Below are 24706 nucleotides of genomic sequence, written 5' to 3' on the forward strand. Positions count from 1 at the left end.
AAACCATGCTTATTCTGTCCTTACTAGAAGACAATGCCTACATGTAGTCAAACCTAAAATTATTACTCTATATTTTATACCAACCTCTGCTTCACACTCATTAAAAGTAATTTACAAATGTAATTGAAAAGTAATGCGACACATGTTGAAAATACATTTGACCCAATACTTAATCGATCCAAACAAATCAAAATTTGAAATTCTTACTTTCCAATTGACTCCCTCTCCTTTGTTACCTTAACTGGCCTACATTCCCTTCAAGTCAGAAAGCCCTCTTCAATCTCAACCAAACTGTACTCTACATCTGTCTTTCCATCTGACGTTATGTTACCACGTGAATTTATTTAGATATTTTTATTATAGTCAAAACAAATAACTTCTGTTCACAGGGAGGCCACTTTAGTTCCTCATATCTCTTCCTCCCTTTCCTCAAGTCAATTCATCTACATTTTTTTTCCGAATAAAACGAAATAAAGTGTCTCGCGAGATTTAAAACCCCTAGGGTTTTCATGTGTCGCATTGTTATCTCCGGTTGTACTTTACCATATAATACTTTGTGACCCTGCTAACATCAATACACTGGTGTATTGAGCTAATGATTGTTCTTTTACATCATTCTGCCAAGTCACAATTGTATCTCTGAATTTTCTATTTAAAGCCGAATTGTGTACTTCTATTAGTATCTTTATGGCTTTGCTATACTGTACCTCTTCTATGATGGTTATTTCTGCTCGTCTCTCCTCGCGGTTTTAATATAATAATAATCTTTTTCTGTGACTATCTCCCAGATCCTGTAGAAAGTCACATAATGCTTTAACCTTTATGGGTTGTTTAACTTGCACATTATTATATTCCCAGTATTAGTTTGTCAAATCTCCAGTAATCGATTATACACACAACATTTTTCATTATATATTTTTTTCATGACTTCGCAAAATCAATATTTAATGTAGGAAATCTTAGGTACATTAATTAATGCGACGGCAGCTAGCCTAGTGGTTAGAGCATTGGACTAGTAACCAAAAGGTTGCAAGATCGAATCCCGAGCTGACAAGGTAAGAATCTGTCTTTCTGCCCCTGAACAAGGCAGTTAACCCACTGTTCCTAGGCTGTCATTGTAAATAAGAGTGTGTTCTTTAACTGACTAGCCTAGTTAAATTAAGGTTAAAAAAATCGCTCTGTTTCCAACCGCTCTTTATACACTCCCAGCGGAAACCAAAAACGTTAGTTTCTCGGACGTTGCCCTATGGGAATAATTCTCAACGGTTCTCTATTCTTCCAGAAATTATAGAATAACATCTAGCACTTAATAATACCACCTTGTGAAATTCTATGATGGGCAGTGTTGAACGGAACCCCAAGATAACCCTACATATCTTATTATCCAAATGGAAGATAAACACTTATTTCTGCCCTCACACACACACTCTCATTCACATTCACACAGTACTGTTCCCAAAACATACTTCCCTCACACACTCTCATTCACAGTCACACAGTACTGTTCCCAAAACATACCTCCCTCACACACTCTCATTCACAGTCACACAGTACTGTTCCCAAAACATACTTCCCTCACACACTCTCATTCACATTCACACAGTACTGTTCCCAAAACATACTTCCCTCACACACTCTCATTCACAGTCACACAGTACTGTTCCCAAAACATACTTCCCTCACACACTCTCATTCACAGTCACACAGTACTGTTCCCAAAACATACTTCCCTCACACACTCTCATTCACAGTCACACAGTACTGTTCCCAAAACATACTTCCCTCACACACTCTCGTATCAGTCACACAGTACTGTTCCCAAAACATACTTCCCTCACACTCTCATTCACATTCACACAGTACTGTTCCCAAAACATACCTCACTCACACACTCTCGTATCACAGTCACACAGTACTGTTCCCAAAACATACTTCCCTCACACACTCTCGTATCACATTCACACAGTACTGTTCCCAAAACATACTTCCCTCACACACTCTCATTCACAGTCACACAGTACTGTTCCCAAAACATACTTCCCTCACACACTCTCATTCACATTCACACAGTACTGTTCCCAAAACATACCTCCCTCACACACTCTCATTCACATTCACACAGTACTGTTCCCAAAACATACTTCCCTCACACACTCTCATTCACAGTCACACAGTACTGTTCCCAAAACATACCTCCCTCACACACTCTCATTCACAGTCACACAGTACTGTTCCCAAAACATACTTCCCTCACAGACTCTCATTCACAGTCACACAGTACTGTTCCCAAAACATACTTTCCTCACACACTCTCATTCACAGTCACACAGTACTGTTCCCAAAACATACTTCCCTCACACACTCTCATTCACAGTCACACAGTACTGTTCCCAAAACATACCTCCCTCACACACTCTCATTCACAGTCACACAGTACTGTTCCCAAAACATACTTCCCTCACAGACTCTCATTCACAGTCACACAGTACTGTTCCCAAAACATACTTCCCTCACACACTCATTCACATTCACACAGTACTGTTCCCAAAACATACTTCCCTCACAGACTCTCGTATCACAGTCACACAGTACTGTTCCCAAAACATACTTCCCTCACAGACTCTCGTATCACAGTCACAGAAAGCACAAACACAGAGGGAAATGAGACAGACAAGAAAAACCAGTAGCGATGTTTTTAGATTTCAAAACGGTGTCTACATGAACAGGGAAACTCATACCATTATCAACATGTTGCCTAATTAGTGGTCCCACAATGAATTGTTGTATCCACACTGGGATATCGCCTACTGCGATTACTATGGTATAGATTGTCTTACGTCTATCAAAATGTGCAAAACTACCTACAGAGTACCCATGTCTCCTATCTAATTATGTAAAACAATCCAACCTTGCCTTGTATTTTCTAAGTATCAGGAATAACGAAACACTTACAATAACACCTAACAATAGTAGCCCAGGGCATACCTGTTTACCTCATTTTACAAAACATTTGATCAATTACATACATGTTAAAATTTGAACTTCAAGTCACCTGCACTATAGTCCCTCATTCAACGAGTTTCACCAAGCTGAGTTCTCACAAGATTACCCAGTCCTCCACTCTACATTAACCTCACCAATTCCTACTGTGATCAAGTCAGTACCACAGATTGGACTTTTGGTTGACCTCAACTGGCTAATTCACAATTATGCCCAAGGATACCTCACTTAATAAGAACACTCTTATCAAATCAACTCAGTCCTGCTAGTTACCTCAGCTGTGGCCCTCTTAAGGAAGACCTCGCTCTGAGCGTACTCTCAACAGGGGCGATTATGTTTTTTATTCATTTTCTTTTTTCTTATCTTTTAAAAAACACATATCGATAAATTGTCCAAGCCAACCTCTCTCAGTACTATGTCTGAGACCTGGTATCCACCCGTGCCTGCTGCCTCTCAGATCATAGCTGCTAAGTAATGAGTGTGAATGAGTCTGATCCCCTGTGCACAGTTTACCCAGATATTCAGGAGAGGTCAACAAGTGAAGTTGCAGATCCCATCCTTTTCACCAAAAATGTTGGGGAAATTCAACCCCCCCCCCCCCCCCCCCCTGAGTGGAGTGTTGGACCGAGTAACCCAACCTTTACACAAATGCAGAGTACTATATATAGCTGACACTGAAAATGCTCAGTCATGATTGGTTCCACCCATCCCATGCAAATTGGGCATCATAAGCCACTCTGGGTCCATCCTGTTGTTATCTGCACGTGGGTTGTTGTCTTAACCCCACCCTGGCTTAGTTTCCCCGATTCAAGGATGATTTTTAGACAATGAGGGATTGCTCTACTCCTAAACTATCTCTAGTAAAACTCATTCCAGGCTTTGTAATACAGTATTTAACTCATTTGTCAGCTCAAGCCATCTCCAGTGACCACACACCCAGATTAGCTGCAGGGAACTAGATTGGAGCCCATGAAAACACAGACACTAACAGGACAGAGATGTCTTACTATTAGTTAAATATGAATTGTTAACCATTAATATCAAATAAACCAGGTAAATGCGTAATTTTTCTATCACACTGGCTGTAGTTCCGCACTGCATAAAGTATAAATGAGGCTTAATGCGTTTGAATCAACAGGTCTTAAAAGTTAATAAGACACTGAGTGTATCTAGTCTCCTATGTATCTGGTCAGTGCCGGCTCTAAAAACTAAGCGGAATAAGTGGCCGCTTAAGGCCCCCACGGCCGCTAGGTGGCCCCCATCCAGGAATTCAGTCTGGCGCTCAACATACTGTTGAGAGTTAGGATGGCAGAATACACAACGTGCAATTTCGATATTTGCTAGTCACTGACAGTCACTCAATTAGCCCATGTCAGATAATATGTTATAGATTGTGCAGTAAGTTAGTCTAGCCAGCTATCTAGATCTTGTTGTAATCATGGCCAAATTATTGACCAGGCAAGCAAGGCACTTGCCCAGGGGCCCTGATCTCCAGGTGGCTCTGATCCCCCAGGGGCCCTGATCTCCAGGGGGCCCCCACTGATTTTGTTAGTCACTTTCACTCAGATGTCCTATGAACATGTATTTGTCATGGCAGGAAATGATCTTTAAAAAAATTATCTCCACTGCCAAGAGGTGGGCACTAAAATGTTTTGCCAAATATTGCTTAGTGCCCCCAATACACTTTAGCCGGCCCTGTATCTGGTCTCTAAGTGTCTGGTCTTGGTTGAGCTTTAAGACGGGGATAAACAGAGAGATGCTTACTATCCACGTGCTCTTGTTTTTTTTACGACAGGCTCTCAACAGCTCCTCAAAGACAAAAAAGAAAAACCCTACGATGTTGCCATCACCCTTTTGCACTTAATTATCATGTCTTTGAAAAGTTCTTCGCACAATTTTGTTAAATTCCTTCTCCATCTTGCGAGCAACTCAATTTAGACTCCCAAAACAACAAGTTTGCCTTACAAGTTTCTCACTCTTTCTTTTGTTGTAAATTGTATATCTCTTGTGACCTGAAATAGTTTTCTAAGATATTTATTTTTCAATTAGCCCCAGGCATGTGGATTCCTCATTCTTTTATGCTGATAATTTGCCTAAAAGTCATCTACCACTGCTCTGAGTCAGCAGTAAATCCTGCTGCAAAGGAACGCTTGACCTTTTTAGTAACAGAGTCTAGAAGTAGTACTGCGTCCTATGTACACTGTACTGTGTATTTCCAAAGCACACAGTGTTGTGCTTCTGATAGCTGATTCTGGAAAATAATGATTGGGATGATTATTCTTTCATATACCTCAGTCGAGAAGAACACAGCACTGTTACTGTTTACAGTCGTGTAGGCGGGACAAATCTCCCAAATCGGTTCGCATTCCAAGCAGAGGAAATATAGCTCATTATTGTACAAGGCAGACACAGGCATTTTCTCAAATTACTGAAAGCATGCCACGCTAATGTCCTATCATGTTTAGAGTGATCCAAGTATAACCAGCATGATGTGTTAAAATGCAACAAGATAGGCTGTGACACACTGAAAACAGGGTCATTGGCATTGATAATGAGGCGTGCTTGCACCAACACAGTCCAGGCATGAAGATGAATTATCCTAAACAAAAATCACTTGAATTAGTTCACAATGTGAAAGATATACCGGCCAGTATTACTGAACGTGTTCATATTCCTGTGTGATGTGAACGACAGAGCCACTCCGTCATGCTGCCTCTATCTTCCTGTACTTGGTGTGGAGTCAGCACTAGGCACTAATGCTGATGGATGTGTGGATGCCTGGATGGAGAATCACACAAGCACCCTCTGCAGGACTAGAATATTACAGCAAAATAGCAGGCGGGATGGGAGGAGGGAAAAGAGGAGAGGAAACAAAAGAAGGGGGAAGAAAACACAAGAGAACAGAGATAGTAGGAGGAACAAAGAGAACAGAGACTGTAGGAGGAGAGGAAGAAAACAGAAGAGAACAGAGAGATAGTAGGAGGAGAGGAAGAAAACACAAGAGAACAGAGATAGTAGGAGGAGAGGAAGAGAACAGAGAACAGAGATGGGAGGAGAGGAAGAAAACACAAGAGAACAGAGATAGTAGGAGGAGAGGAAGAAAACACAAGAGAACAGAGATAGTAGGAGGAGAGGAAGAGAATAGAGAAAATAGGAGGAGAGGAAGAAAACACAAGAGAACAGAGATAGTAGGAGGAGAGGAAGAAAACACAAGAGAACAGAGATAGTAGGAGGAGAGGAAGAGAACAGAGATAGTAGGAGGAGAGGAAGAGAACACAAGAGAACAGAGATAGTAGGAGGAGGAAGAAGAGAACACAAGAGAACAGAGATAGGAGGAGAGGAAGAGAACACAAGAGAACAGAGATAGGAGGAGAGGAAGAGAACAGAGATAGTAGGAGGAGAGGAAGAGAACAGAGATAGTAGGAGGAGAGGAAGAGAACAGAGATAGTAGGAGGAGAGGAAGAGAACAGAGATAGTAGGAGGAGAGGAAGAAAACACAAGAGAACAGAAAGAGTAGTACTGGGTCCCGTGTGGGTATGGAGAGAAGAAAACGAAGAAGATATGGAAGAGAGCTGCAAGGTAGAGCTGTATATTTCAGCCCATTAGCTCTGAGCTGTTGGGGACATCTTGTCTTGTTGGCCGTAAATAAGGTATTTGATGATGACAGAACAAGAGAGGGGGAGTTTTAGACTCATGAGATTTACAGGATTGTTGAATTGTCTAGTCAATTACTTTTAACAATGCACAATATTTTGATTAACGTGACAGTACGAATTCATTTATTTGACTTTGTCTCTGGCATTCCTTCACAATCTAAATCCAACTTATCTTAGTTCATACATTATTCATCCTGAACAGCAACATTCATTGTCTCTCGCAGGCCCCTGAACGTGCTTGTGTAAACATTTCCTATGCGTCAGTGAAAATCTTCCATCTATTAGCCATGTACTGTTTTGGAGCTTTGAGCCTCTTTTTTTCTTGAGTGTAAACAGAGTTGGGTGCAGGGTGATAGAATTGAACCGCTCTCTCTCTATGGTGATGGATTATTGATTGATTCCATTGTTAGACTACTCCAGAGAGTCATATAGAGGGGCTTTCATTACCGCCAATATCCCTATTTCAGCACACCATTTTCCCACAATTCCATGTTCGCTCTGCCCAGGTGCTTGGCTCCCTGTTAGGGTCGTAAAGCGGCCAGACGGGGTTACCCCCCCCCCCCCAGGTCTAATAGCTCCGAAGGGAGGCTCGGCAGATAGGACTGGGTGATAATAATATGATCTGGCAACCCTCTGAGGGAGAGAGACTCGGCGGATAAGACTAGATGATAATAAGATCTGGCAACCCTCTGATACTGTACATGTGCTGAAATATGCTGCACTATCAAAGCACATCATAAATCTGTTAATACCATTTAAAAGAGGCTCAAACTAGCGGTCTAAGCCTCTGCCTCCTGATCACATAAAAAGCACAGACTTGAGTCCTGAGGCTCATGCTTGAGTCCTTAAAACCACTTATGGAAGTTGAGAATTCATGCAGCTTTTCGCAGCTTTTTGTTAAAAATCGCGCAACATTTCAGCGCCCTGCTATTCATGCCAGGAATATAGTACATGCATATGATTAGTATGTGTGGATAGAAAACACTCAGACGTTTCCAAAACTGTTTATATCACGTCTGTGGCATTTACAGAACGGGCGTTTCATCCAAAAGTGCATGGAAATCTGTTCACTGAAAATGGAAAAATATATCCTTCCGCGACTACAGGCAATTGTTAAAAGTGAACCGAATTAAATAGAGCCGAGTTTACATTGCCTACAGCTTCCACAGGGTGTCTAGAGTCATGTCATTTGATTCGCAATTGATTCTTGGTCTAACCCAAACAAGGGAACATCTTCCCTGATGGCTCCGCCCTGATTTTTGGTCGACCTCTGGTCAGATATGTTTTTCTACACAGACATGAAACAGATTTAACATCGTCTCCTGATCAATTTTATCGCTTATTAACGTGTACTAATACCTAAAGTTGCATTACAAAAGTATTTCGAAGTGTTTTGTGAAAGTTTATCGTCAACTTTTTGAATTTTAAAAAATTACGTTACGTTATGAAATGCTAATTTTTTTATTTACTCGCAACGTAAATCTTAGCTCGATATCTAGGCTATATATGGACCGATTTAATCGAAAAAGACCCTAAATGATGTTTATGGGACATCTAGGAGTGCCAAGAAAGAAGCTCGTCAAAGGTAATGAATGTTTTATATTTTATTTCAGCGTTTTCGTTTTTGGCGACGGCTAACGCAAAATCTGTCGTTTTAGGTGACGGTGCAATATTTTGAGGGTGCATGGTATCAGATAATAGCTTCTCATGCTTTCCCCGAAAAGCATTTTACAAATCTGACTTGGTGGATAGATTCACCACGAGTGTAGCTTTAATTCAGTATATTGTATGTCAATTTTAATGAAAGTTTGAGGTTTATCAACCTCTATGTTGTCGCTCTTGAGCATTTCTGCTGATTGTGGTCCCCACTTCGGTACCACGTCTTTAACAAGTTAAATGAAAAGGATGGCTGATATTTTACATGCCCCTAACCAATTGTGTTATTTTGTTAGGTTTGTAACTTTAAAAAAAAACTTAATGTGTACATAAAGTTTGCTGCTACCGTGTCTTATGACCGAAAATAACTTCTGGACATCAGAAAATATCAAGGCAGAAGGTGAGACCCAGATGCAGACACATGAGGCAGATGGTTGGAGTCTTGCAATGTTTATTCATCCAAAAAGGGGTAGACAAGAGAATGGTCGTGTACAGGCAAAAGGTCAAAACCAGTTCAGAGTCCAATTGGTACCGAAAACATACAAGATGAACCAGCACAGAGAGACAGGAAACACAGGGATAAACACACTGGGGAAAATAAGCGACAGCTGGAGGGGGTGGAGACAATCACAGGGACAGGTGAAACAGATCAGGGTGTGACAGTATCCACCACCTGGTGTCCTACCTGGGCACATACCTGGCTGACAGGGTGGAAATTGGCTATGAGGGCCGGGTCCAAGATGTCTTTAGCAGGAACCCAGTAGCTCTCCTCTGGGCCATAACCCTCCCAGTCAACCAGGCACTGGAAACCCTTGCCCCGTGGTCAAACGCTCAGGTGGTGTCTCACCGTATACGCTGGCTGGCCATCGATTACCCAGGGGGGAGGGATGGGCCTGGAAACAGAAGACAAAGGACAGACATGGGCTTAATTCTGGACACATGGAAAGTAGGGTGGATACGGAGGGTATGGGGTAACACAAGAAGGATAGCAGCGGAACTAAGCACTGGAGAAATGGGAAAAGGACCAATGAAATGGGGAGACAGTTTGCGGGACTCTACCCACAGGGGCAGGTCCCGTATGGAAAGCCATACCCTCTGCCCAATGCGGTAGCAGGGAGCCCTGGAGTTGGTCTTGAGAAGTACTGCCCGAGCTCTTCTCCAGCTATGTTGACAGCTGCGGACAAATATCTGGGCCGAGGGTACCCTGACATCTTCCTATTGTTCCGGGAAGAGTGGAGCTTGCCGTGGAGTCTTGTTCTGAGCACACTCTGTGCATGCGTCGACGAAGGCAGTGACGTCAGGAACCATTGTGGGCCACCAGAAACATTATCGGAGGAAGGCTAGTGTATGACTGGATCCTGGATGACAGGCCAGCCTGGAGGAATGAGCCCATTCCAGGACCTGGGACCGAACTGGGTTAGGGACAAACAGCCGGTTAGCCAGGCCCCCCGGTTAGCCGGGCCCCCAACACTCCCAGATCCAGGCTGGGAGTGTTGCGCCTCGTGAACCAGGTTCTCAATACCCCAATCCACAGCGGCAGCAAGGCACGAGATAGGGAGAATAGTTTCGGAGGGAGAATAGTTTCGGAGGTCGAGGGTGTGGCAGAGGAACTGTACAGGTGGGAGAGGGCGTCAGGCTTCACATTCTTTGACCCTGGCCAGTAGGAAATTGTGAAGTTAAATCGGGTGAACAAGAGGGTCCCACCGAACCTGTCTGGAGTTGAGGTGCTTGGCTATATGGAAATATTTCAAGTTTTTACGGTCGGTCAAGACAAAGAATGGCTATTCTGCTCCTTCCAGCCAGTGCTTCCATTCTTCCAACACCATCTTAACCGCCAGGAGTTCTCGGTTGCCTACATCATAGTTCCTCTCTGCAGGATTGAGACGATGGGACAGGAAGGCACAGGGATGAAGCTTTTGGTCCTGGGCAGATTTCTGGGACAGGATGCCCCCACTCCAACATCTGAAGCATCAACTTCCATCTCAAATTGACACGAGAGTTCCGAATGGATGAGGATGGGTGCTGTTGTGAACCGATGCTTCAGGTCCACAAAGGCTTTGTTGAAAGCTGGAGACCATTTGAATGGTACCTTGGGGGAGGTGAGTGCCAAGAGGGGGGAGGCCAGGGTGCTGTAATCCCGACTGAAACGGTGGGAAAAATTTGCAAAACCAAGACACCATTGCAACTGCACCCTGGACGTTGGTTGAGGCCAATCCACCACTGATTTCACCTTTCCAGGATCCATCTGAACATTGCCCTCAGCAATGACATATCCCAGATAGATATTTGTAGAGTGGTGGAACTCACACTTCTCGGCTTTCACAAACAGTCGATTCTCCAGGAGGCACTGAAGGACCTGTCTGACATGAAGGACTTGGGCAGATCGTGAAAAAAACAGGAAGTCATCATGGAAGACGAACACAAAACAGTTTTGCATGTCCCGGAGCACATCGTTTACCAAAGCCTGGAAAAAAGCGGGGGCGTTGGTGAGTCCAAATGGCATGACCTGGTACTCATAATGTCCACTGGCTGTGTTGAAGGCTGTCTTCCACTCATCCCCTTCACGTAACCAAACCAGGTGGTAGGCATTCCAAAACATGGCGGCCCTCTGGAGAGTTTCAAATGCCGAGGAGAGGAAAGGTAGGAGGTAACGATTTTTAACTGATGTCGGTAAGACCCCGGTAGTCAGTGCACAGACAGAGGGTCTTGTCCTTTTTCTCCACAAAGAAAATTGCAGATGGGCGGAGATGCAGGAGATGCAGATGGACGGACATCCCCAGTGGCCAGAGACTCCTCTATGTACTCCTCAATAGCTTTGGTCTCTGGTCTGGACAGAGAATAAAATCAACCCAGAGGTGGTGAAGTGCCTAGGAGAAGACAATCATAAGACGGCGCGGTCAAAGGGAAGTAGCACGTGCTTTACTGAACACTTCCAGGAGGTCATGGTATTCAGTGGGAATATCAGAGACATCCACAGTCTTGCAAATATCCTGGGGAAGACGACTTGGGGAAGGCTGTGCTGTTTGAAGGCAGTGGGAATGGCAAAATGGGCTCCAACCCAGGATGGAGCTCGTGGTCCAGTCAGGGTGGCGGCAGGGTAGCCTAGTGGTTAGAGTGTTGGGCTAGTAACCGGAAGGTTGCAAGTTCAAATCCCGAGCTGACAAGGTACGAATCTGCCGTTCTGCCCCTGAACAGGCAGGGGCCTTCATTGAAAATACGAATTTGTTCTCAACTGTCTTGCCTAGTTAAATAAAGGTAAAATTAAAAAATGACCGGATTGTGTTTTTGGAGCCAGGAAAATCCCAAAATAACCGGAACATGGGGAGATGCAATGAGGAGGAACTGTATGGTCTCGCTGTGGTTACCAGAAACCCATAATTGAAGGAGCACAGTACCCTGGGTGACTTCCCCTATAGAGCTGCCGTCTAGTGCCCTGTGGAAATACCAAGCTCCGAAGCAATAGTGGCATCCATAAAACTCTCATTAGCCCAGAGTCAATGATCACTCGGAGAGACTTAGATTGGTCTCTCCACAGCACAAGCACAAAAAAACGGTGTGTGGGTGATGGGAATTAGGGAAATCACAGTCTGACTCACCATAGTAATGGTACCCACTAGAGACAAGGGTTTCCTAATAGGGCAGGTAGCTATAAAATGTCTTTTCCCTCCACAGCACAGACAACAGTTACTATTCATCCTCCGTGAGCGTTCCCCAACTGATAACCTTGCTCTTCCGAACTGCCTAGGCTCAGGAGTATCCAACTCACCTGACGTAGATTGACGAGAGGGCTCGAGTGGCTTCGAATCCTCTTCAGGATTTCCTCGAAGGTGAATGAACCATAATTGTTTCACGAGTGTTCTCGAGACCAGACCTCTCACTCCTGCATTCCCTTAGGCGTCCATCAATTTGAATGGTTAGAGCGATAAGGGAGTCGAGGTCCATCGACAAATCCCAAGCATCTAGCTCATCCTTTACATCCTCAGATAATCTGTGCAGAAAAGTATCGAAGAGAGACTCCAGATTCCAGGCACTGTCGGCAGCCAAAGTGCGAAAATCAACTGCATAGTTTGCCACACTATGGGAGTTTTGACCTAAGTCACGCAGTTTACTGGCTGCCTTTCTCCCGGATACCGGAGACTCAAATACCTTTCTCACAAATGGCAGATTGTTGCTCCCAAACTGCCGTAGCCCAGGAGAGCGTCCTTCCCGACATTAATGTAATAATATACGCTATCTTCGATTGGTCTGAAGGAAACAAAGATGGCTGTAACTAAAAAAATAAGTGAGCGCTGAGATAGGAAACCCCGGCAGGTACCAGGATTCCCCAAATATCACTCATGGAGGAGTTTAGTTTAGTTTATTTTTTTATTTTTACAGGGACAGTGCACATTAATCAACGTTTCAGTAAAAGTGCCGGTTTTAGCCAGCCGGCTAATTTTCAACAGCAGTCCCTGGGCAGGTTATTAAAAACAATTACAATATAGACAATAGCACCATAGACATAGCAACATAGCAACATAGGACAAGCAAGACATAGCATACAGACAGAGCAACATAGAACAAAAAGACAAAATTCATAAAAGCAACAAAGTGTTTCCACACCTCACAAGCTACAGACAACAGACAACATGGAAAGCGGCAACACACAGCTAGGGACCATGTTCACAAATCTGATTGACCTTTAGCCATGTCTTCAAGCATTTTGTGAAAGTGTGATATGTGGTGCAGTTATGTGTGTCTGATGGCAGTGTATTCCAGACATGGGAAGCTCTCACAGAGAATGCAGATTTACTAAAGGTGCTTTTCCTTAGGGGAACTATACAGTCACCTCTCATGGCAGACCTTGTGGATCTGCTGCCATATGTCTGGGTTTTCTGTTTAACAAAAATATTGAGTGGAGGGGGAGCCAGGCCATTAAGGATCTTGAATACAAGACATGCATCGGTGTATTGTACAAGATTTTCCCAACTCAAGAGCTCATGTTTTCTAAGGATGTGACAATGATGATGGCTATTGGGCTTCCTATCAAGCACTTTGAGAGCCTGTTTGTAGACAGACTGAACAGGTTTTAATGTTGTACAGCAAGCTTGGGCCCAACTAGTCAAGCAGTATGTTAAGTGGGGGAGTATCATAGATTTGAAGTACAGTTTTGCTACCTCTGTAGTCAAACAATTTCGTATAAATCGGAAATGAGCTAGATTGAATTTAGTTATTTGAATTACCTTTTTCACATGCTTTTTAAAAGAGAGGTTGGAATCAAGTATGATGCCAAGGTACTTAAAATTGGATAGCACCTGGAGCTTCTCCCCTGACACATAGACATCTGGCTCAGTAGCATCTGTTGCCCTCTTTGTGAAGAACATGCAAACAGTTTTTTTCACATTGAGATGCAAACACGAGTCACTGAGCCACTTTGTAACCTGGACCATTACAGTAGTGAGTTCTTGTGCAGCTTGTTGTTTGCTCTTTGCATGCACATATATCACTGTATCATCTGCATACATTTGAACTTCAGACCCAGTACAGACAGAAGGCAGATCATTAATGTACAGGCTGAACAGGAGGGGCCCCAGTATTGACCCTTGGGGCACGCCCACATCATAGCTACGAGTGGGCGACAGCTCATTGCTCACTCTGACACACTGAGTTCTGCCTTCAAGGTATGATTTAATCCATCTCAAGGCATCAGGGGAAAAGTTGAACTTGGACAATTTTGTGATAAGAATCTCATGGTTAACAGTATCAAAAGCCTTCCTTAGGTCCAGAAACACAGCCCCAACAGCACCCCCTTTGTCCATCTTGGACTTCACATTTTCCAGAAGAAAGCAGTTGGCCGTTTCTGTGGAGTGTTTCGCTCTGAAGCCAAACTGCATGGAGTGTAATGTGAAGGGGCTGTTGTTGAGGTGGGCAATCAGTTGTTCTGCTACACACTTTTCAACAACCTTTGACACCACAGGTAGTATACAAATGGGCCTGTAGTTACTCACCTCAGCAGTGTCGCCTGATTTAAAGATGGCCGTTATTATGGCCGACTTCCATACCCTTGGAAACACACCGAGACCAATAGATGTGTTGGTGACCTTAGTAATGGGGCCAATGAGTGACTCTTTGTAGTTTTTAAGAAAGGTAGAGTCCATCCCAAACACATCTTTGGCTTTAGAGTTCTTTAGTGAGCTAATCACCTTGTTCACCTTTGACTCAGAAACCTCCCTTATGATGAAGACAGGTTGAGTGTCATTCACTAGCACTGAGCACAAGAAATCAGTGGAAGGGTTCTGTGTCAGTAACCTGACATAGTCAATAAAGTAGGAATTGAAGGCTGTTGCTATTTCAACTGCATCCTGTGTTATATTGTTATTCACCATGATTTCTAGTCTTTTTGCAGTGTCAATTTAGAATTTCCCTTTGCTTCACCAATTATGTTAATAAAAAAGTTTGCCTTGGCCTGTCTGATTTCTTTTATCACCTTATTTCTCAACATGGTAAACCTACGTCTGTCATGCTCTAATTTAGATTTTAGGGCTGTTTTTAGAAGAAAGGTAAGCAGGGTTCTCGGGGAGCCGGGATAGGCTGTACAAACTCACCACAGGTAGGGAAAAAAATTACTGGTTGATTGGGGTTTTTCAGAGGTGGCAGGCAGCCTCTGAGCTAACTCCCTGATTTGCTCCGTAATAGCCTTTAATGTATGAAAGTTAAATATTTCGAAAATATATTTTTGAATTTTGCGTGCTTTCTTTTCAGCGGAATGTTGTCGAGGGATGCCACTAACGGAACCCCTAGCCATAAGAAGTGTCATGCAGGTGAAAGAGGACCCAAAAGCGACTTAACAGAAACAGAGTTTATTCAAGTCCAAACAGAAAACGACAAATCCTGAATCCTTAACAGGAAATGTCCAAACAGGGAATAACAGAAATCCTCTAGTCTGTAGAGGGGAATAACAGGAGAAGCGGCCACAGACTGCAGGTCGCTTCGGGTAGGCGCAGGCCGTAGCTGACAGAGACACCTGCTCACACGCAGCATCTGATGAAGGCAAAAACACGACAGGACAGGGCGATACACAATCACAGCACGGTGAATTCTAAACAAGGAACCGACAGGACAGGAACGGAACACAAAGGAAGAAATAGGGACTCTAATCAGGGGAAAGGATCGGGAACAGGTGTGGGAAGACTAAATGATGATTAGGGGAATAGGAACAGCTGGGAGCAGGAACGGAATGATAGAGAGAAGAGAGAGCGAGAGAGTGAGAGAGGGAGGGGGAGAGAGAGGGATAGAAAGAGGGAAAGAACCTAATAAGACCAGCAGAGGGAAACGAATAGAATGGGGAGCACAGGGACAAGACATGATAATAAATGACAAACATGACAGTACCCCCCCACTCACCGAGCTCCTCCTGGCGCACTCGAGGAGGAATCCTGGCGGCAACGGAGGAAATCATCGATGAGTGAACGGTCCAGCACGTCCCGAGACGGAACCCAACTCCTCTCCTCAGGACCGTAACCCTCCCAATCCACTAAGTATTGGTGACCCCGTCCCCGAGAACGCATGTCCATGATCTTATGTACCTTGTAAATAGGTGCGCTCTCGACAAGGACGGGAGGGGGAGGGAAGACGAACGGGGGTGCAAAGGGCTTAACACAGGAGACATGGAAGACAGGATGGACGCGACGAAGATGTCGCGGAAGAAGCAGTCGCACAGCGACAGGATTGACGACCTGGGAGACACGGAACGGACCAATGAACCGCGGAGTCAACTTACGAGAAGCTGTCGTAAGAGGAAGGTTGCGTTGGAAAGCCACACTCTCTGGCCGCAACAATACCTTGGGCTCTTAATCCTGCGTTTATTGGCGGCTCTCACAGTCTTCCCCGCAGACAAAGGCAGACCGGTAATGAAGTCTAAGGCGATGTGAGACCATGGTCGAGAAGGAATGGGGAGCGGTCTGAGACGACCGGCAGGAGGAGAGTTACCCGACTTAGTCTGCGCGCAGTCCGAACAAGCAGCCACGAAACGGCGCGTGTCACGCTCCTGAGTCGGCCACCAAAAGCGCTGGCGAATAGACGCAAGAGTGCCTCGAACACCGGGATGACCAGCTAACTTGGCAGAGTGAGCCCACTGAAGAACAGCCAGACGAGTGGAAACAGGAACGAAAAGGAGGTTACTAGGACAAGCGCGCGGCGACGCAGTGTGCGTGAGTGCTTGCTTAACCTGTCTTTCAATTCCCCAGACTGTTAACCCGACAACACGCCCATAAGGAAGAATCCCCTCGGGATCAGTAGAAGCCACAGAAGAACTAAACAGACGGGATAAGGCATCAGGCTTGGTGTTCTTGCTACCCGGACGGTAAGAAATCACAAACTCGAAACGAGCGAAAAACAACGCCCAACGAGCTTGACGGGCATTAAGTCGTTTGGCAGAACGGATGTACTCAAGGTTCTTATGGTCTGTCCAAACGACAAAAGGAACGGTCGCCCCCTCCAACCACTGTCGCCATTCGCCTAGGGCTAAGCGGATGGCGAGCAGTTCACGGTTACCCACATCATAGTTGCGCTCAGATGGCGACAGGCGATGAGAAAAATAAGCGCAAGGATGAACCTTATCGTCAGACTGGAAGCGCTGGGATAGAATGGCTCCCACGCCTACCTCTGAAGCGTTTGTCTAGTGACGTCAGGAGTAACGAGGATAGGAGCGGACGTAAAACGTTCTTTTAGAAGATCAAAAGCTCCTGGGCGGAACCGGACCACTTAAAACACGTTTGACAGAAGTAAGAGCTGTGAGAGGGGCAGCAACTTGACCGAAATTACGAATGAAACGCCGATAGAAATTAGCGAAACCTAAAAAGCGCTGCAACTCGACACGTGACCTTGGAACGGGCCAATCACTGACAGCTTGGACCTTAGCGGAATCCATCTGAATGCCTTCAGCGGAAATAACGGAACCGAGAAAAGTAACGGAGGAGACATGAAAAGAGCACTTCTCAGCCTTTACGTAGAGACAATTCTCTAAAAGGCGCTGTAGAACACGTCATGAATCTCGAGTGACGGAGAAAAAAATCAGGATATCGTCAAGATAGACAAAAACAAAGATGTTCAGCATGTCTCTCAGAACATCATTAACTAATGCCTGAAAAACAGCTGGCGCATTGGCGAGACCGAACGGCAGAACCCGGTACTCAAAATGCCCTAACGGAGTGTTAAACGCCGTTTTCCACTGTCCCCCTCTGATGCGCACGAGATGGTAAGCGTTACGAAGGTCCAACTTAGTAAAGCACCTGGCTCCCTGCAGAATCTCGAAGGCTGATGACATAAGGGGAAGCGGATAACGATTCTTAACCGTTATGTCATTCAGCCCTCGATAATCCACGCAGGGGCGCAGAGTACCGTCCTTCTTCTTAACAAAAAGAACCCCGCCCCGGCCGGAGAAGAAGAAGGCACTATGGTACCGGCGTCAAGAGACACAGACAAATAATCCTCGAGAGCCTTACGTTCGGGAGCCGACAGAGAGTATAGTCTACCTCGAGGAGGAGTGGTCCCCGGAAGGAGATCAATACTACAATCATACGACCGGTGAGGAGGAAGGGAGTTGGCTCGGGACCGACTGAAGACCGTGCGCAGATCATGATATTCCTCCGGCACTCCTGTCAAATCGCCAGGTTCCTCCTGAGAAGTAGGGACAGAAGAAACGGAAGGGATGGCAGACATTAAACACTTCACATGACAAGAAACGTTCCAGGATAGGATAGAATTACTAGACCAATTAATAGAAGGATTATGACATACTAGCCAGGGATGACCCAAAACAACAGGTGTAAACGGTGAACGGAAAATCAAAAAGAAATAGTCTCACTGTGGTTACCAGATACTGTGAGAGTTAAAGGTAGTGTCTCAAATTTGATACTGGGAAGATGACTACCATCTAAGGCAAACATGGGCGTAGGCTTGTCTAACGGTCTGAAAGGAATGTTATGTTTCCGAACCCATGCTTCGTCCATGAAACAACCCTCAGCCCCAGAGTCAATCAAGGCACTGCATGTAGCACCCGAACCGGTCCAGCGTAGATGGACCGACATAGTAGTACAAGATCTAGATGAAGAGACCTGAGTAGTAGCGCTCACCAGTAGCCCTCCGCTTACTGATGGGCTCTGGCCTCTTACTGGACATGAATTAACAAAATGTCCAGCAACTCCGCAATAGAGGCACAGGCGGTTGGTGTTCCTCCGTTCCCTCTCCTTAGTCGAGATGCGAATCCCTCCCAGCTGCATGGGCTCAGTCTCAAAGCCAGAGGAGGGAGATGGTTGCGATGCGGAGCAGGGAAACACCGTTGATGCGAGCTCTCTTCCACGAGCCCGGTGACGAAGATCTACCCGTCGTTCTATGCGGATGGCGAGAGCAATCAAAGAGTCCACATCTGAAGGAACCTCCCGGGAGAGAATCTCATCCTTAACCACTGCGTGGAGTCCCTCCAGAAAACGAGCGAGCAGTGCCGGCTCGTTCCACTCACTAGAGGCAGCAAGAGTGCGAAACTCAATAGAATAATCCGTTATGGACCGTTCACCTTGGCATAAGGAAGCCAGGGCCCTAGAAGCCTCCCTACCAAAAACTGAACGGTCAAAAACCCGAATCATCTCCTCTTTAAAGTTCTGGAACTTGTTAGAGCAATCAGCCCTTGCCTCCCAGATAGCTGTGCCCCATTCTCGAGCCCGGCCAGTAAGGAGTGAAATGACGTAAAGCAACCCGAGCTCTCTCTCTAGAGTATGTGTTGGGTTGGAGAGAGAACACAATCTCACACTGCGTGAGAAAGGAGTGGCACTCAGTGGGCTGCCCGGAGTAGCAAGGTGGGTTATTAACCCTAGGTTCTGGAGGCTCGGCAGGCCAGGAAGTAACAGGTGGCACGAGACGTAGACTCTGGAACTGTCCAGAGAGGTCGGAAACCTGAGCGGCCAGGTTCTCCACGGCATGGCGAGCAGCAGACAATTCCTGCTCGTGTCTGCCGAGCATGGCTCCTTGGATCTTGACGGCAGTGTAACGAGCGTCTGAAGTCGCTGGGTCCATTCCTTGGTCGGTTCCTTCTGTCATGCAGGTGAAAGAGGACCCAAAAGCGACTTAACAGAAACAGAGTTTATTCAAGTCCAAACAGAAAACGACAAATCCTGAATCCTTAACAGGAAATGTCCAAACAGGGAATAACAGAAATCCTCTAGTCTGTAGAGGGGAATAACAGGAGAAGCGGCCACAGACTGCAGGTCGCCGGGTAGGCGCAGGCCGTAGCTGACAGAGACACCTGCTCACACGCAGCATCTGATGAAGGCAAAAACACGACAGGACAGGGCGATACACAATCACAGCACGGTGAATTCTAAACAAGGAACCGACAGGACAGGAACGGAACACAAAGGAAGAAATAGGGACTCTAATCAGGGGAAAGGATCGGGAACAGGTGTGGGAAGACTAAATGATGATTAGGGGAATAGGAACAGCTGGGAGCAGGAACGGAACGATAGAGAGAAGAGAGAGCGAGAGAGTGAGAGAGGGAGGGGGAGAGAGAGGGATAGAAAGAGGGAAAGAACCTAATAAGACCAGCAGAGGGAAACGAATAGAATGGGGAGCACAGGGACAAGACATGATAATAAATGACAAACATGACAAGAAGTTTTAACCCATGGTTGTGGCATTCCTTTTGGAACTAAGCCCTTCCAAAAGGCCCTGTAGCAACTCCTCATGTCTCCTAATGGTGGCTCCCTGCAGAGAGACAGCGTGGCGGAGCGTGTCCAAGTCTGCTGGGTCTGGCCTGATCAGTTAGTACTATCAAGGCACAAGGCGAGACCCAGATGCAGACACAGGAGGCAGATGGTTGGAGTCTTACAAAGTTTTTTTTTTAAACCAAAACGGTGTAGACAAGAGAATGGTTGTGTACAAGCAAAAGGTCAAAACCAGTTCAGAGTCCAATAGGTACCGAAGGACAGGCAGATTCAAGGTCGATGCACTTATTGATGAAGCCGATGACTGAGGTGGTATACTCCTCAATGTCATCGGATGAATCCCGGAACATATTCCAGTCTGTGCTAGCAAAACAGTCCTGTAGCGTAGCATCCGTGTCATCTGACCACTTCCGTATTGAACGAGTCACTGGTACTTCCTGCTTTAGTTTTTGCTTGAAAGCAGGAATCAGGAGGACAGAATTATGGTCAGATTTGCCAAATCGAGGGCGTGGGAGAGCTTTGTATGCATCTCTGTGTGTAGAGTAAAGGTGGTGTAGAGTTGTTTTCTTCTTTCTCTACATGTGACAATTTACCAAATTTGCATTTGGTAGTACTCATTTAAGTTTAAGTCTCCGGCCACTAGGAGTGCTACTTCTGGGTGAGCATTTTCTTGTTTGCTTATGGCCTTATAGAGTTGGTTGAGTGCAGTCTTAGTGCCAGCATCGGTCTGTGGTGGTAAATAGATGGTTACAAATAATATAGATGAGAACACTTGGTAGATAGTGTGGTCTACAGCTTCTCATAAGGTACTCAAAAAGCAGAAATATAGATAAAATGAATCACTAACCTTTGATGATCTTCATAAGATGACACTCATTTCGATAATGTGCATATTTATATCCAAAAATCTCAGTTTACATTGGCACCTTACGTGCAGTAATATTTTGATTCCAAAACATCCGGTGATTTTGCAGAAATACTCATAATAAACATTGATAAAAGATGCAACTGTTATTCACAGAATTAAATATATACTTCTCCTTAATGCAACCGCTGTGTAAGATTTCAAAAAAACTTTACAGAAAAAGCATAATCTGAGAACGGCGCTCACAGCCCAGTCCAGCCAGAGAAATATCCGCCATTTTGGAGTCAACAGAAGTTAGAAATAACACCATAAATATTCACTTACCTTTGATCTTCATCAGAAGGCACTCCCAGGAATCCCAGTTCGACAATAAATGACTGATTTGTTCCATAAAGTTCCATAAAGTCCATAATGTATGTCCAAATAGCCACTTGTTGTTAGTGTGTTCAGCCCACTAATTCATCTTCATGAGGCGCGAGCACTTCGTCCAGACAAAAACTCTGTCGGGAGCACGCGTCACGAGCCTGAGACACTATGCCAGACCACTGACTCAAACAGGTCTCACGAGCCCCTCCTTTATAGTAGAATCCTCATTCAAGTTTCTAAAGACGGTTGACATCTAGTGGAAGCCGTAGGAAGTGCAACTTTATCCATATCCCACTGTGTACTCGGTAGGCCAAGCTTTGAAAAACTACAAACCTCAGATGTCCCACTTCCTGATTGGATTTTTCTCAGGTTTTCGCCTGCCATATGAGTTCTGTGATACTCACAGACATCAATAAAACACTTCTAGAAACTTCAGAGTGTTTTCTATCCAATACTACTAATACTATGCATACATTAGCATCTGGAACAGAGTAGGAGGCAGTTCACTCTGGGCACACTATTCATCCAAAAGTGAAAATGCTGCCCCCTATTGCAAAAAAACCTAAGCTTTATTTTGATGTATTACACTTGTGATTTTATTAAAGTTAAATAATTATAATTCTGTAGTCTGAATTTCACGCTCTGCAATTTCACCGGATGTTGGCCAGGTGGAACGCTACCATCCCACCTGCCCAACTGTATGGCACAGTTGTCAACATCCTGGTCCTCAAATGAAACTGGTATACTTTCCTATTTATGCTCTTTTTATTCCTCCGCAAGTTTTGATCTTTTATATTGGGCAGACAGACCAGTTCCCTTCCTCCTCCAGCTGCCACCTGCTTCCTCCATTTTTGGGGTATTGCTGTAATCAATTGGTTGTACTCTTGGATTGAGCAGACCTTCCCATACAATTCTGATAACTCCATGAAGGACATAACTCTACCATTCCAATTTAGAATATAATATAAATACCCTTTTCAATCATCTTTCCCATAAATACAGGTACTTTATCAACCAGCACATTTGAGTTCAGTCATAATATTTGTTTTATCTTTTCAGGGGGATGAAATTGAAATTGTAGCCAGCTCGGAAATGCTTGTTTGAAAAAGAGACTCTTTTCAAATAATTGAAAATGAGACATGGCAATCTGCACGTAAGCAAATAAGCCATTTTTAAACAATGGATGAGCTTTTCTTCGTAATCTATTGGAGAACCATTTAGGGTTCAAATAAAACTTTTGAATAAGTGAAGCTTTTAGAGAGAGGTTTAGGGGGCCCAATAGGTCAGCCGGTCACGGACAGCAGACAGAACGTACAGACGCCCAGCGGGACACTGGAGAGGAGTGGGCTCTGCACGTTGCACCCGCTCAATGTCCGCGTCCAGCTCCCACACTACCGGCGCCACCAGGCAGGAAGCCCGGGAGTATGGGGGTGGGATCCATGGGCCGCTCCTCTGTGTCATACAGTCGGGACAGTGCTTCTGCCTTCACGATCTGGGAAACCTGGTCAATAAGAAAGGGTGAAAACAAAACGTCTCCTCGCTGCCCGGATGTACTCCAGATTGCGGTGGTCAGTCCAGATGAGAAAAGGGTGTTTAGCCCCCTCAAGCTAATGTCTCCACGAGGTAAACAGAGCCCCCAAAAGCCCTGTCCGCCTCAGCCGACCACTGCAAACGTACCGGTCCCCCCTTCAGCGGTGAGGTAATGGGAGCCGCTACCTCCGGTAGTAATTGGCAAACCCTAGAAACCTCTGCACCTCCTTACGTGACAATTACACACGGCTGAAATGCGGTCACTCTCCATCTCCACCCCTGAGGTGGAAATGCGGTACTCTAGGAAGGAGACGGACTGTTGGAAGAACAGGCATTTCTCAGCCTTGATGTACAGTTCATGCTCCAACAGTCCACCAAGCACCCTGCACACCAGGACACATGCTCTGCGTGTGTAGCGGAGCATATCAGAATGTCATCAATATACACCACTACAGCCTGCCCGTGCAGGTCCCTGAAAATCTTGTCTACAAAGGCTTTGAAGACTGAAAGAGCATTCATCTACCCGTACGGCATGACGAGGTACCCATAATTCCCGGAGGTAGTACTGAACGCCGTCTTCCACTCGTCTCTCTCCCGGATACGAACCAGGTTGTAAGCACTCTTGAGATCTAGTTTGGTAAAGAAGCGCGTCCTGTGCATTGACTCAATCGCTGTGGCTATGACAGGTAGCGGGTAACTGTACCACACAGTGATCTGGTTTAGGCCTCTATAGTCAATACACGGGCGCAGACCTCCCTCCATCTTCATAAAAAGAAGGGATTCGGGATTCGGAGACATATGTTTCCATATGTTTCTGCCTGTGACAGGGGATACACGTGACTCCTGGTTAGTGCGGCGTCTACCAAGAGATTTATCGCACAATACCCCCGTCGATGGGGTGGTAATTGTGTCGCCTTCTTTTTGGAAAAGGCGATAGCCAAATTGGTATATTCGGGGGTAATGTGCACAGTGGAGACCTGGGTGAGAAGCCGGCACCATTCTGGGTGAGAGTGCCCTGCTTGCTACCTTGACCCCCAGAGGAACCAACCCGGCACCGACCGGCAGGGTGACCTCTGCGGCCACAGATGGTGCACGAGACTGAACCTCCTTCGGTCTCCCTGAGCGCAGCACCTCCCAGCTCCATGGGCATCGGAGCGGTGGTGCTGGGGGATGGAACCAACAGATCCCGCTCTGGATGTCCGCGGATAGCCAGCTGGTTATCCAGCCGAATGGACAGGTCCACCAGCTGGTCGAAGGTGAGGGTGGTGTCCCTGCAGGCCAATTCCTGACGGACATCCTCGCGCAAACTGCAGCGATAGTGGTCAATCAGGGCCCTGTTGTTCCATCCCGCTCCGGCGGCCAGGGTCCGGAAATCCATCGCGAACTCCTGGGTGCTCAGATGGAAGAGACGTTCACCCGCCGCTCTACCCTCATACGGGAGGTCAAAGACTGCCCGGAAGTGGCGGGTGAAATCCTCTAAATGGTCCAGCGCCGCATCTCCTTCTTCCCACACGGCGTTGGCCCACTCCAGGTCTTTCCCCGAGAGGCACGAGACTAGGGAGGACACCTTCTTCCGGCCCGAAGGAGCCGGGTGGACGGTTGCCAGGTAGAGGTCCTGCTGTAACAGGAATCCCTGGCAGCGTGCAGCCATCCCATCATACTCCCGCAGAAGGGCGAGACGAATCCCACTGGGACCAGGTGCAGGGGGATCCAGTAGTAAAGATCCTGGTTGTGCTGGTGGAGGCGCTGGAGGAACTCCCTGTCTCTCCCAGCAGTCCATGGTTTGGCCGACGCTGTCCATGGCGGCGCAGAGATGGTGGAGCATCGCTGCATACTCCCGGACGTGCTCCTCGACCCCCACCTGCTCCAGCTGACACCATATTGTGGGTGTGAAATTCTGTCAAGGGGTGGGTGTAGCTGCTGCATGGAAGTCAGGC

This window comes from Oncorhynchus gorbuscha, linkage group LG04 (assembly GCF_021184085.1).
Source record: "Oncorhynchus gorbuscha isolate QuinsamMale2020 ecotype Even-year linkage group LG04, OgorEven_v1.0, whole genome shotgun sequence".
In the NCBI taxonomy this organism is placed as follows: domain Eukaryota; kingdom Metazoa; phylum Chordata; class Actinopteri; order Salmoniformes; family Salmonidae; genus Oncorhynchus; species Oncorhynchus gorbuscha.